Here is a 14185-nt window from a genome sequence, read left to right as displayed (position 1 = left end):
ATTGCTATTTTTAGTAAATTTTCCCAGAATTTCATATTTTTAGTAAATTTTCCAAAAATTTGCTATTTATAGTAAATTTTTAAAGAATTTGCTATTTTTAGTAAATTTTCCAAAAAAATTTGCTATTTTTAGTAGATTTTCCAAAAAAATTGCTATTTTTAGTAAATTTTCCAAAAATTTGCTATTTTTAGTAAATTTTCCAAGAATTTGCTTTTTTTAGTAAATTTTCCAAGAATTTGCTTTTTTTAGTAAATTTTCCAAAAAATTTGCTAATTTAGTAAATTTTCCAAAAAATTTGCTATTTTTAGTAAATTTTCCAAAAAATTTGCTATTTTTAGTAAATTTTCCAAAAAATTTGCTATTTTTAGTAAATTTTCCAGGAATTTGCTATTTTTAGTAAATGTTCCCAGAATTTGCTATTTTTAGTAAATTTTCCAAGAATTTGCTATTTTGAGTAAATTTTCAAAAAATTTTCTAATTGTATGATAATTTCCAACATTTTTTTTTTAATATGTAAACAAAAACCAGTTATTTCCAAATTTTAATATCTTCATTATATCAAACTATCAATCATATTTAAAAATATAAATAATAAACCTCTTAGCAAACTTGCTGACCAAAAGTACAACAACATCCTTAAATCAAACTATATTTTGTTCATTTTAACTAGAATTATATTAAAAATCCAACAATAATACACAAATAAGCACTTAAATATTTACCCTTCCAAAAACAACAATATAAATGCATATATGCAAATTAATACTATATATGCTAACTACTTCAGAGGTAGTAGTTATTGTGTTTAAACTCTACTCAATCAAACTAAAACTAAATAATATTTTTAAGGGATTATTACGTTTAAAGACAAAGTCAATGAAGAGTTTTGTGAAAAACAAATATCATTTTTTTTTCCTTTGCTAAAACTAAAATAAATATTAAATATGCAAAAGTTCTATATAGACTGAGCACTTTTGCTTATTTTAATAAAATGAAAAATATTACAAAAATGCTTTTTAAGCAATTGCTTAGAAACTATAAACTGTACAAGATATTTATTATTATAAATTTATAAAATATACAAAATGTATAGTTATAACGAGAAGAAAATATTACGGAATAAATTTATAATATTCAATATTTTTTAAGAAAAATATAAAAACTTTTAATTAAAAAAAATCTTTCTTTAGGTTTGTTTGTTGAAAAACTTTATAAACTAAAAGTTAAAACTAAGCAATTTACAATTTATTGTCTATTCTATATGATTGCTTGTGTATCTGAATTGGCAAATGAGGTAATAAATAGCAAATTTTAAGAAAAGTAAAGAGTAATTTTAAACTAAAATAGAAAATGTTTCTGAACTGAACTAGAACTGAACTAGAACTGAACTAGAACTGAACTAGAACTGAACTAGAAACTGAACTAGAACTGAACTAGAACTGAACAAGAACTGACTGAACTAGAACTGAAACTAGAACTGAACTAGAACTGAACTAGAACTGAACTAGAACTGAACTAGAACTGAACTAGACTGAACTAGAACTGAACTAGAACTGAACTAGAACTGAACTAGAACTGAACTAGAACTGAACTAGAACTGACTAGAACTGAACTAGAACTGAACTAGAACTGAACTAGAACTGAACTAGAACTGAACTAGAACTGAACTAGAACTGAACTAGAACTGAACTAGAACTGAACTAGAACTGAACTAGAACTGAACTAGAACTGAACTAGAACTGAACTAGAACTGAACTAGAACTGAACTAGAACTGAACTAGAACTGAACTAGAACTGAACTAGAACTGAACTAGAACTGAACTAGAACTGAACTAGAACTGAACTAGAACTGAACTAGAACTGAACTAGAACTGAACTAGAACTGAACTAGAACTGAACTAGAACTGAACTAGAACTGAACTAGAACTGAACTAGACTGAACTAGAACTGAACTAGAACTGAACTAGAACTGAACTAGAACTGAACTAGAACTGAACTAGAACTGAACTAGAACTGAACTAGAACTGAACTAGAACTGAACTAGAACTGAACTAGAACTGAACTAGAACTGAACTAGAACAGAACTAGAATTGAACTAGAACTGAAGTAGAACTGAACTAGAACTGAACTAGAACTGAACTAGAACTAGAACTGAACTAGAACTGAACTAGAACTGAACTAGAACTGAACTAGAACTGAACTAGAACTGAACTAGAACTGAACTAGAACTGAACTAGAACTGAACTAGAACTGAACTAGAACTGAACTAGAACTGAACTAGAACTGAACTAGAACTGAATTAGAACTGAATTAGAACTGAACTAGAACTGAACTAGAACTGAACTAAAACTGGTTAATTTTATTATTTATCGAATATTTTTTAAAAGTTTTCATTTTTATTTTATTATATTTTCAGTTTTTCTTCCACTGGCATCGTGACCTTATAAATTTCTTACATTTTAACACTATTAATATGAAAGAAAAAACAGCTCGCAACCAACGTTAATGCCCTGGAGCTAAAATATCATTAAGTTGTTTATAGTGGTTTAATTTTGAACACTCATAAAGATGAGCAGCAGCAGCCAGAGGAAGAGATTATTTGAAATATTAAATATAATGATTTTAATCATTAAAGAAATGAGCGATAAAATATATTTATATATTATATTTGTTTTTAACTTAGAAAGCAACACACTCTAAAGCCCACATTAAAGACAAAATAAATTTACAAAGTTGTTTTTTACCAAATCAGGTGAAGATGACAATTTATGACAATTTTTAAAACAAATGATGTAGGAGGTTGAGAAAAAAAGTGTTTATAATGTTATGATAAAGCTAATAACAATATAGAAAAGACAAATAATAGACATTTAGTAATTAAACAAATTTAATTAATAAATTTATTTTTGCTTATTATTGAATTTTTACGTCATTACAGCAAAATGTTTAATTGTTTTTAAGTGTTCATTTCAATTAAATTATAGCTTTATTCCATATTAAGCAATTTGTTTTGTTTCTTTTACTATTTTATTTTAATTATTTTATTACTTTAACAAAAAAACTTTTTATATTATCTTTTTCATTCATTAATTCAACAAATCTTTTCAATTACAGTTTTAATCTATTTCATACTGTTTTATTTTTTTGTTTTGCTCTATTTATCTGTATTTACATTTTTGTTTAAATTATTTTATTTTTATAACTTTTTTTGTGTTGTGTTATTATTAATTTTTATTAAGCTTGTGTCTTTTATTTTAATTATAATAATTATTTTTTGTTATTATTGAGCTTAAGCCCTTAGATAAATATATTTTTGGGTTGGTTGGCTGTTATAAATACAAACTTTCACAAATTCATTATGTTAAACTCAAGTAGATTTTGTATAGAAATGAAATTCATTAATATTCATGATATTTTTAATATAGAGGGTTTGTTTTTCTCTGTTGCGGCCCTTTTTTCAATAAAAAGATGAATGATTGGTTTAGTTAATAAATAAATGAGGAATAATTTCATTTAGAAAAAGGGGGAGAATAATTAATCACTTATTATTAACTAAGAGCAGCTAACAAATGTTGTTTTAGAGAAACAATTTTCATTTTTTTTAATTTCACATTTTTAAAAGATTTTATACTTTTACTAATCTTTTATTAAACAATTACAAAACAATTTAACTTCGCCCTTCCTGTTCTCTTTTTATTTCCTAAATTTGTGTTTTTTTATTTAGAAAATTTAGTTAAATTTTTATTTTCTTTTTTAAATTTTATTTCAAACAACTTTTTTCTTTGTTTTTCCTATAAACTCATGTGTCATGCATTTTTCACAAAACCACAAAATAATAGACATTTTGTCATTTAATACAAACTATAACATATTTATTGACCACAATATATCGTTTTTTTTTCTAGAGAACACTTCAAAAACAGAAAAAAAAAAAACAAATTAACACAAAAATAAGTTTCATTAAGACAGGCCAATAAACAAGTTAGTCAACAAACATAAAAATGTACATTATGGGTAAGAAATAAACCCCTTTAGTATCAATTATAAAATGCACTTCAATGTACAGTTTTTAATTAATAGAATACTAAATTTTTGCTATTCTTAGTAAATTTTCTGAATATTTGCAATTTTTTAGGAAAATTTACTTAAAAAAAAAACAAAATTTCAGAAAATTTCCTTGGTAAATGTGTTAGTTCACTGCCAGCGAGCAGTCAAGCAGTGAAATTTTCTGAAAATTGGCTAATTTTAGTAAATTTTCCGAAATTCTCCTATTTTTAGGATTTTTTTAATTTTTAAGAAATTTTCTGAAAATTTGCTTTTTATTGACACTTTCTAAAAATTTGCTAAAATTTTCCAAAAAATTTTTAAAAAGTATTTGAATTAGAACTAGAACTGAACTAGAACTGAACTAGAACTGAACTAGAACTGAACTAGAACTGAACTAGAACTGAACTAGAACTGAACTAGAACTGAACTACAACTGAACTAGAACTGAACTAGAACTAGAACTGGACTAGAACTGAACTAGAACTGAACTAGAACTGAACTAGAACTAGAACTGAACTAGAACTGAACTAGAACTGAACTACATCTGAACTACAACTAAACTACAACTGAACTAGAACGGAACTAGAACTGAACTAGAACTGAACCAGAACTGAACTAGAACTGAACTAGAACAGAACTAGAACTGAACTAGAACTGAACTAGAACTGAACTGAACTAGAATTGAACTAGAACTGAACTAGAACTAGAACTGAACTGAACTAGAATTGAACTAGAACTGAGCTAGAACTGAACTAGAACTGAACTAGAACTGAACTAGAACTGAACTAGAACTGAACTAGAACTGAACTAGAACTGAACTAGAACTGAACTAGAACTGAACTAGAACTAGAGCTGGACTAGAACTGAACTAGAACTGAACTAGAACTGAACTAGAACTGAACTAGAACTGAACTAGAACTGAACTAGAACTGAACTAGAACTGAACTAGAACTGAACTAGAACTGAACTAGAACTGAACTAGAACTGAACTAGAACTGAACTAGAACTGAACTAGAACTAGAACTGAACTAGAACTGAACTAGAACTGAACTAGAACTGAACTAGAACTGAACTAGAACTGAACTAGAACTGAACTAGAACTGAACTAGAAACTGAACTAGAACTGAACTAGAACTGAACTAGAACTGAACTAGAACTGAACTAGAACTGAACTAGAACTGAACTAGAACTGAACTAGAACTGAACTAGAACTGAACTAGAACTGAACTAGAACTGAACTAGAACTGAACTAGAACTGAACTAGAACTGAACTAGAACTGAACTAGAACTGAACTAGAACTGAACTAGAACTGAACTAGACTGAACTAGAACTGAACTAGAACTGAACTAGAACTGAACTAGAACTGAACTAGAACTGAACTAGAACTGAACTAGAACTGAACTAGAACTGAACTAGAACTGAACTAGAACTGAACTAGAACTGAACTAGAACTGAACTAGAACTGAACTAGAACTGAACTAGAACTGAACTAGAACTGAACTAGAACTGAACTAGAACTGAACTAGAACTGAACTAGAACTGAACTAGAACTGAACTAGAACTGAACTAGAACTGAACTAGAACTGAACTAGAACTGAACTAGAACTGAACTAGAACTGAACTAGAACTGAACTAGAACTGAACTAGAACTGAACTAGAACTGAACTAGAACTGAACTAGAACTGAACTAGAACTGAACTAGAACTGAACTAACTGAACTAGAACTGAACTAGAACTGAACTAGAACTGAACTAGAACTGAACTAGAACTGAACTAGAACTGAACTAGAACTGAACTAGAACTGAACTAGAACTGAACTAGAACTGAACTAGAACTGAACTAGAACTGAACTAGAACTGAACTAGAACTGAACTAGAACTGAACTAGAACTGAACTAGAACTGAACTAGAACTGAACTAGAACTGAACTAGAACTGAACTAGAACTGAACTAGAACTGAACTAGAACTGAACTAGAACTGAACTAGAACTGAACTAGAACTGAACTAGAACTGAACTGAACTAGAACTGAACTAGAACTGAACTAGAACTGAACTAGAACTGAACTAGAACTGAACTAGAACTGACTAGAACTGAACTAGAACTGAACTGAACTAGAACTGAACTAGAACTGAACTAGAACTGAACTAGAACTGAACTAGAACTGAACTAGAACTGAACTAGACTGACTAAACTGAACTAGAACTGAACTAGAACTGAACTAGAACTGAACTAAAACTGAATTCGAAAATGTTCTTTTTAGTATTTTTTTAATTTTAGCAAAATTTGCTATTTTTTAGTAAATTTTCAGAAAAGTGCTTTTTGTTTAGTTTTTGTTAGTAGTTTATTTAAATTAGTATTTTTATGCAAATATTGTCAAAAAATTTAATGTTTAAGGTACTTTTGGTATATTTCTGTAGTACTTTTTACAAAAAAGTATTATATTCTTTGACTAACAAAAGGTACTTTTCTAGTACCTACTTTATTATAAAACCAGATTACTCCTCTATAGAACAATCCCATTAAAACAGGTTTCATAGCAAAAAGGAAAAAAGTACTTTTGGTACTTTTTTATGAAAAGCTTTTGGTACTATTTTTATAAAAGTACTTTTTGTATTGTTTTCAAAATATTTTAAAAATAAGCATTTAGTTATAGAAAAAGGGTATTTTTATGGTACTTCAATCGGTAACAATATTATGTCTACTCCCCTATAGTGTAAGGGGGTGACCCTTAGAAAAATCTACAATTATTTTTCCAAACTAAAAACTCATGGTCTATTGGCTAAAATAAAAAGAGAACACTACTTGACAATAGTTTGACAGTTTAGTTTCAAAGTTTTCCTATACATTTACTATATTAAACATATACTTGAGAAATTTTTCATTTTCACATTTCTTTTTTATTCTTTTTTTTTTGCACTATGGCCAATAAAATGTATAAATCTAATTAAAAGAGAATTAAATGAAGAGGAAATGAAATGACTGTTGGAGTACAAAGCAATTGACGTAGAGAGATACAAGTGCAACAGCAGCAAGAAATAAAAGATGTTCAAGTACTATTTGAAATATTGCGGGGTAATAAAGTATAAAAAATAAAAACTTTATATTACCAATAACTAAAGATGAGTTGGAAAAAAGTCGAAAAAAATAATTAAGTGAATTGAAAAGAAGTTTGGGGGGAAAAAAAACATTGACATTTCAATAAAGTTGAAATAGACACTTTATATAAAGCTGAAGTACTATTAACGGAGTAAAAATTATGTTTAAGGGAAGAGGCAGTTAAAATCTAAAATTTTTTTATATAAAATAGATGTTTTCATTTTTTAAATTTGAAAATAATAATGAACTCTTTGGTGTTTTTTTTTTTTTTGGTTGAAATTAAAATCAAATTTCTCTATATACCAACTTTTTCCCTTTATTGCACAATCAAGCACATTTTGAAAACACAATTGTCATTTGATTTATTAAAAAGTTAATGGTCTACCTCAACTGTTGTTTAATAGTTTTTTTTTCATATTCATTTTATTGCAGTTTCTATACAAAAATTTTATTTTATTAAAAGTCATGCTTCAATTATTAAGGTTTTCAATTTCCTATTTATAAAAAAAAAAAAACAAAGTTAAACAAAAAAAAAAAAAAAAATAGTTTTTTCTCTTTTTCAAATCAGTAATATAATTTACCTTATGACAACCGTTATTATATGACTTTTATTATTACGTTTACTATAGTTACCGAGTAAAAATAAACTAAAACTATTTACGTAGCTAAAGTTTTATATAATGACACAACTAAAACCACAAATTGTAGACAGATTTTTTGTATTTTATTTATATTTTTCCGATTTTTTTTTCTCTTTCAATGAATTGTATATTGCTTTGTCACAATTGTTGACAGTTATTTGATATTATATTTACGTTAGAAAAAGATGAGAATGGTGATGATGATGGTGGAGTGAATGGTTATATGGAGAAGTAGTGGTTAAATATATATAGAGAATTATAGGAAAATTATATTGACAAATCAAAGAAAAATAATCGAAAATATTGCAAGAAATAATAGTGAAATGTGAAGGACAAATTAATATGAATTTTGGAGCAGTGATGGGCAATGATGATAGCAAAATCGAAATGCTTATATCAAAAGCAAGGGAAACGTGATAGTTTTTAAAGAAAACAGACGCCACAGCAAGAGAGCAATATATCTCTACTGCTATTTCATGATAGGTTCCCTCATAGTAAAACATTTATGCTTTATTGAAAATCTGAATAAAAAGAGTTAATTTTTAAGAGTTTTTAATACTGAAGGATATGGACGTCGCAGCAAGAGAGGAATATTTCTCAATTGCTGTTTTGTTGGTAGTAAATGAAGCAACTGCTTTGTAGTGGCCTCTGGTAGGTTAGTGTTTAGTGTTCTAGTCTGGTAGACCGGAGGTGGTACGTTCGATTCCCACCTGAGGCACTAGTTAAGGAGCGCCCAACAGGTGTATTTCCTCGGATTTGATGTATTGACATACATCCTCCTTTTCAAACAAACAAACAAACAAACAAACAAACTACTAACTAACTAACTAACTAACTAACTAACTAACTAACTAACTAACTAACTAACTAACTAACTAACTAACTAACTAAACTAACTAACTAACTAACTAACTACTAACTAACTAACTAACTAACTAACTAACTAACTAACTAACTAACTACTAACTAACTAACTAACTAACTAACTAACTAACTAACTAACTAACTAACTAACTAACTAACTAACTAACTAACTAACTAACTAACTAACTAACTAACTAACTAACTAACTAACTAACTAACTAACTAACTAACTAACTAACTAACTAACTAACTAACTAACTAACTAACTACTAACTAACTAACTAACTAACTAACTAACTAACTAACTAACTAACTAACTAACTAACTAACTAACTAACTAACTAACTAACTAACTAACTAACTAACTAACTAACTAACTACTAACTAACTAACTAACTAACTAACTAACTAACTAACTAACTAACTAACTAACTAACTAACTAACTACTACTAACTAACTAACTAACTAACTAACTAACTAACTAACTAACTAACTAACTAACTACTACTAACTAACTAACTAACTAACTAACTAACTAACTAACTAACTAACTAACTAACTAACTTATTAACTTACTAACTAACTAACTAATGTTCTAACTAACTACCTTACTAACTAACTTACTAACTTCATTTCTATGTTCATTGGTTTAAAAGGTACATAAGGTCCCAAAAGTACCAAAATTTAGTTCCGACACCTCCAGACACCTGACCGTTTATTTTTCCAAAGGAACGCGATAAGTGTAATATTTTTGTTGTATCTTTTTTAGTTTGGCATATATAAAGTTAACAAATTTACCCGTTTTTACCCTTTATTACTTCCTAAAACTTTTAAAATCCAAAAAGCCCCTCTTAGTGGATCAACATGAGCAGAAATACATATATTGTCAGCTGTTTATGCTGAGCTATGATCAATCAATCAGTAAAGCGACTATTTTATATATAAATTGTTGGGTGACTAAACAGAGTCTCCTTCGACTACTTTTAAAATGTAAAAACTGATAAATTAGTTGGGCGCTTAAAAAGAAACTCAAACTATGACACAAAATTTAGACAAAATGTTTTAAAAGGACTGTATGTTTTAGAAAAGTCGCGAAATCCTATTTATGAATCCAACAATATGAGCGAATCATAAACGAGTCGAATCTGATCAATAATTTTAAAATACAAATTTAATATTTCCCTAGCAATATGTTCAATAGTAAATAAACTTGTCAGTTTCATAAGATTCAATCAATTTTGTATAACTTCAACAAAGTTACAAGTCATTATTTTGTGGTTTTACTCAAACAATTCATAGAAAATATAAATAAATAAAATAAAAAAAAAAATCATAAAAAAAAAATTATTATCAAAATGTCATATTTTCAACTCTAGCATAAACGTGAAAAAGATATAATATCTACCTTACGTAAGAAAAAAAAAAAAAAAAAAAACAAATTGTTTTTGTATAAGTAAAGTAATAAAAATGTTTGTGGTCTAAACAAAAATTCCTTAAAAACTTAAATAATATTTTAACATTAAAGTCTTTATAAAATTTTAGTCTAAACATACTTATTATTTCTGGTTTATGCTTTTTCACTAAACACAATTTTTGCGTTTATTCATTCATACAATAATTTGAGTTTGTTGGTTTAGTGTTGCTGTTTTTTTTTCTTTTTTTTTGTGAAATTTTAATGAGTCTATTGACTTTGAGAAATCCTAAAAGTTGGTGTTATATACAAAAAATATGAAAAAAATCATAATAAACAAGAAATGACCATAACCTTAGGGTGTTTGTTTCTCTGCTTTATTTTTGGTTAAAACATTACATTTTGTTAGCAGTAGCAAAAAAATGTTCAAAACCAAGATTTGCCATTAAGTTTATGAGTTTTATGTTACAAAAAGAAGCTATACATAAAACTTGGGTTTTTAGTTTTTGCTTTATAAATACACCTTTTTTAAGTTTTTGTTAATTTCTTTCAGAGATTTTGGCAACAGTAGTAAAATTTATGTTTTCGTATTAGGGCAAAATGTGGTAGTAAAGAAAATTTTACCAAAAATTATACTCTTGGGGGGTTTTGGTATATTTTTAGTTCAAAGCCATTTAAAATTTTCTAAAAGAACTAAAACAGAACTAGAACAGAACTAGAATAGAACTAGAATAGAATTAGAACAGAATTAGAACAGAACTAGAACAGAACTAGAACAGAACTAGAACAGAACTAGAACAGAACTAGAACAGAACTAGAACAGAACTAGAACAGAACTAGAACAGAACTAGAACAGAACTAGAACAGAACTAGAACAAAACTAGAACAGAACTAACACAGAACTAGAACAGAACTAGAACAGAACTAGAACAGAACTAGAGCAGAACTAGAACAGAACTAGAACAGAACTAGAACAGAACTAGAACAGAACTAGAACAGAACTAGAACAGAACTAGAACAGAACTAGAACAGAACTAGAACAGAACTAGAACAGAACTAACACATAACTAGAACAGAACTAGAACAGAACTAGAGCAGAACTAGAACAGAACTAGAACAGAACTAGAACAGAATAGAACAGAACTAGAACAGAACTAGAACAGAACTAGAACAGAACTAGAACAGAACTAGAACAGAACTAGAACAGAACTAGAACAGAACTAGAACAGAACTAGAACAGAACAGAACTAGAACAGAACTAGAACAGAACTAGAACAGAACAGAACAGAACTAGAACAGAACTAGAACAGAACTAGAACAGAACTAGAACAGAACTAGAACAGAACTAGAACAGAACAGAACAGAACAGAACAGAACAGAACTAGAACAGAACTAGAACAGAACTAGAACAGAACTAGAACAGAACTAGAACAGAACTAGAACAGAACTAGAACAGAACTAGAACAGAACTAGAACAGAACTAGAACAGAACTAGAACAGAACTAGAACAGAACTAGTAAACTAGAACAGACACTAGAACAGAACTAGAACATGAACTAGAACAGAACTAGAACAGAACTAGACAGAACTAGAACAGAACTAGAACAGAACTAGAACAGAAACTAGAACAGAACTAGAAACAGAACTAGAAACAGACAACTAGAACAGAACTAGAACAGAACTAGAACAGAACTAGAACAACTAGAACAGAACTAGAACAGAACTAGAACAGAACAGAAACTAGAACAGACTAGAACAGAACTAGAACAGAACTAGAACAGAACTAGAACAGAACTAGAACAGAACTAGAACAGAACTAGAACAGAACTAGAAACAGACAGAACTAGAACAGAACTAGAACAGAACTAGAACAGAACTAGAACAGAACTAGAACAGAACTAGAACAGAGAACTAGAACAGAACTAGAACAGACAACTAGAACAGAACTAGAACGAACTAGAACAGAACTAGAACAGAACTTAGAACAGAACTAGAACAGAACTAGAACAGAACTAGAACAGAACTAGAACAGAACTAGAACAGAACTAGAACAGAACTAGAACAGAACTAGAACAGAACTAGAACAGAACTAGAACAGAACTAGAACAGAACTAGAACAGAACTAGAACAGAACTAGAACAGAACTAGAACAGAACTAGAACAGAACTAGAACAGAACTAGAACAGAAACTAGAACTAGAACAGAACTAGAACAGAACTAGAACAGAACTAGAACAGAACTAGAACAGAACTAGAACAGAACTAGAACAGAACTAGAACAGAACTAGAACAGAACTACAACAGAACTAGAACAGAACTAGAACAGAACTAGAACAGAACTAGAACAGAACTAGAACAGAACTAGAACAGAACTAGAACAGAACTAGAACAGAACTAGAACAGAACTAGAACAGAACTAGAACAGAACTAGAACAGAACTAGAACAGAACAGAACTAGAACTAGAACAGAACTAGAACAGAACAAACTAGAACAGAACTAGAACAGAACTAGAACAGAACTAGAACAGAATTAGAACAGAACTAGAACAGAACTAGAACAGAACTAGAACAGAACTAGAACAGAACTAGAACAGAACTAGAACAGAACTAGAACAGAACTAGAACAGAACTAGAACAGAACTAGAACAGAACTAGAACAGAACTAGACAGAACTAGAACAGAACTAGAACTGAACTAGAACTGAACTAGAACACAACTAGAACAGAACTAGAACAGAACTAGAACAGAACTAGAACAGAACTAGAAACAGAACTAGAACAGAACTAGAACAGAACTAGAACAGAACTAGAACAGAACTAGAACAGAACTAGAACAGAACTAGAACAGAACTAGAATAGAACTAGAACAGAAAAAGAACTAAACTGGAGTTAAACTAGAACTAGACAGTTTAAATGTACCCAAGTTATACAGAGTACTTTTTTCGTCTGAAGCGAGCTTTAAGAACTTTTTCTTGTGATGCGGGAAAAAGAAAATAATTTTTTTATTATAAAAAATTTTTACTGTTAACAGCATAATTAATTTAACCATGGTCTAGAGTAAACATAAAATAACTGCAAACAATTCTGTGTAAATTATTTTTTTCATATAAATATTCTCAACTCAGCTTTCTTTTTATAATGTAATGGTGAATTAATAATAATATTTACTTAAACGAAATAAAAATATAAATAAAAATTTATACTTTTCCGTTGTTTCTCGAAAACACAACCGCATTTTTCCAAACAGAAATATAAAAAAACCTTAACAAGTAGCGGTAGTACATGTACACAAAAAAGGGCTTATTAAAAATTAACTTTAATTAATCTCAATGGCAACAGTAAAATAATATATTTTTTTACTTTCTTTCAAAAATTCCCATCAACATTATAGTTGTTTATGGGAACACAGAAAATATGAATAAAATAAAAAATTTTGTTAAAATAATTTTCCCCAAAGATGTTGAATGTTAACAAATAAAATAATATAATGGGAAACAAATTATTTTGACTTAAAAATAATATTTTTGTAGAAGAAAAAAATTCTTTTAAAAACATATTTAAAAATTTATGATTTTTTTTGTAAAGAAAAAGGTTTTATTTTAGAAATTAGTCTCCTGTAAATATAACTTTTATGGCTTTTAACAAACTGAAGTTTATTTAAAATTCTGCTAATCATAAAATCAAAAATCTACTTAAAATGACCTTTATGTGAGAAGGAAAAAGTGGAAAATAAAGGGACAGTAATAAAATAACTGGTACTTGTAGTGATTGCGGGATACTTTCTTTGAACAAGAATTTTCTTTCATAAAACATACTTTTTTTTATTACTAGCTTAATAATTAAGATAGATTTTTATTTGAAATTTTATTTGAAAGATAACGTAATGGTCTAACATATTCCGTATAAAAAGCTTTTAACAGTAACTAATGGGAAATTAATTTGACACAACCATTTGCCTTGATTTAAAAGAAAAGTACTTATAAAACACCAGAGTGAAAGCCCTGTTAAATTGAATTTTGACATCCCCAGGTCTTACCTATTTAACACACATATTTTTTAATTAAAATTAAAACCCAATTATTTAACTTCAAAAGCCAGCAACTAATTCTTTATTAGAGTATTGTG

This window comes from Lucilia sericata, unplaced genomic scaffold (genome assembly GCF_015586225.1).
Source record: "Lucilia sericata isolate MDLA Ls3-8-SP2 unplaced genomic scaffold, ASM1558622v1 Contig000184F_arrow, whole genome shotgun sequence".
Lineage (NCBI taxonomy): Eukaryota > Metazoa > Arthropoda > Insecta > Diptera > Calliphoridae > Lucilia > Lucilia sericata.
This window is presented reverse-complemented; position numbering follows the sequence as displayed.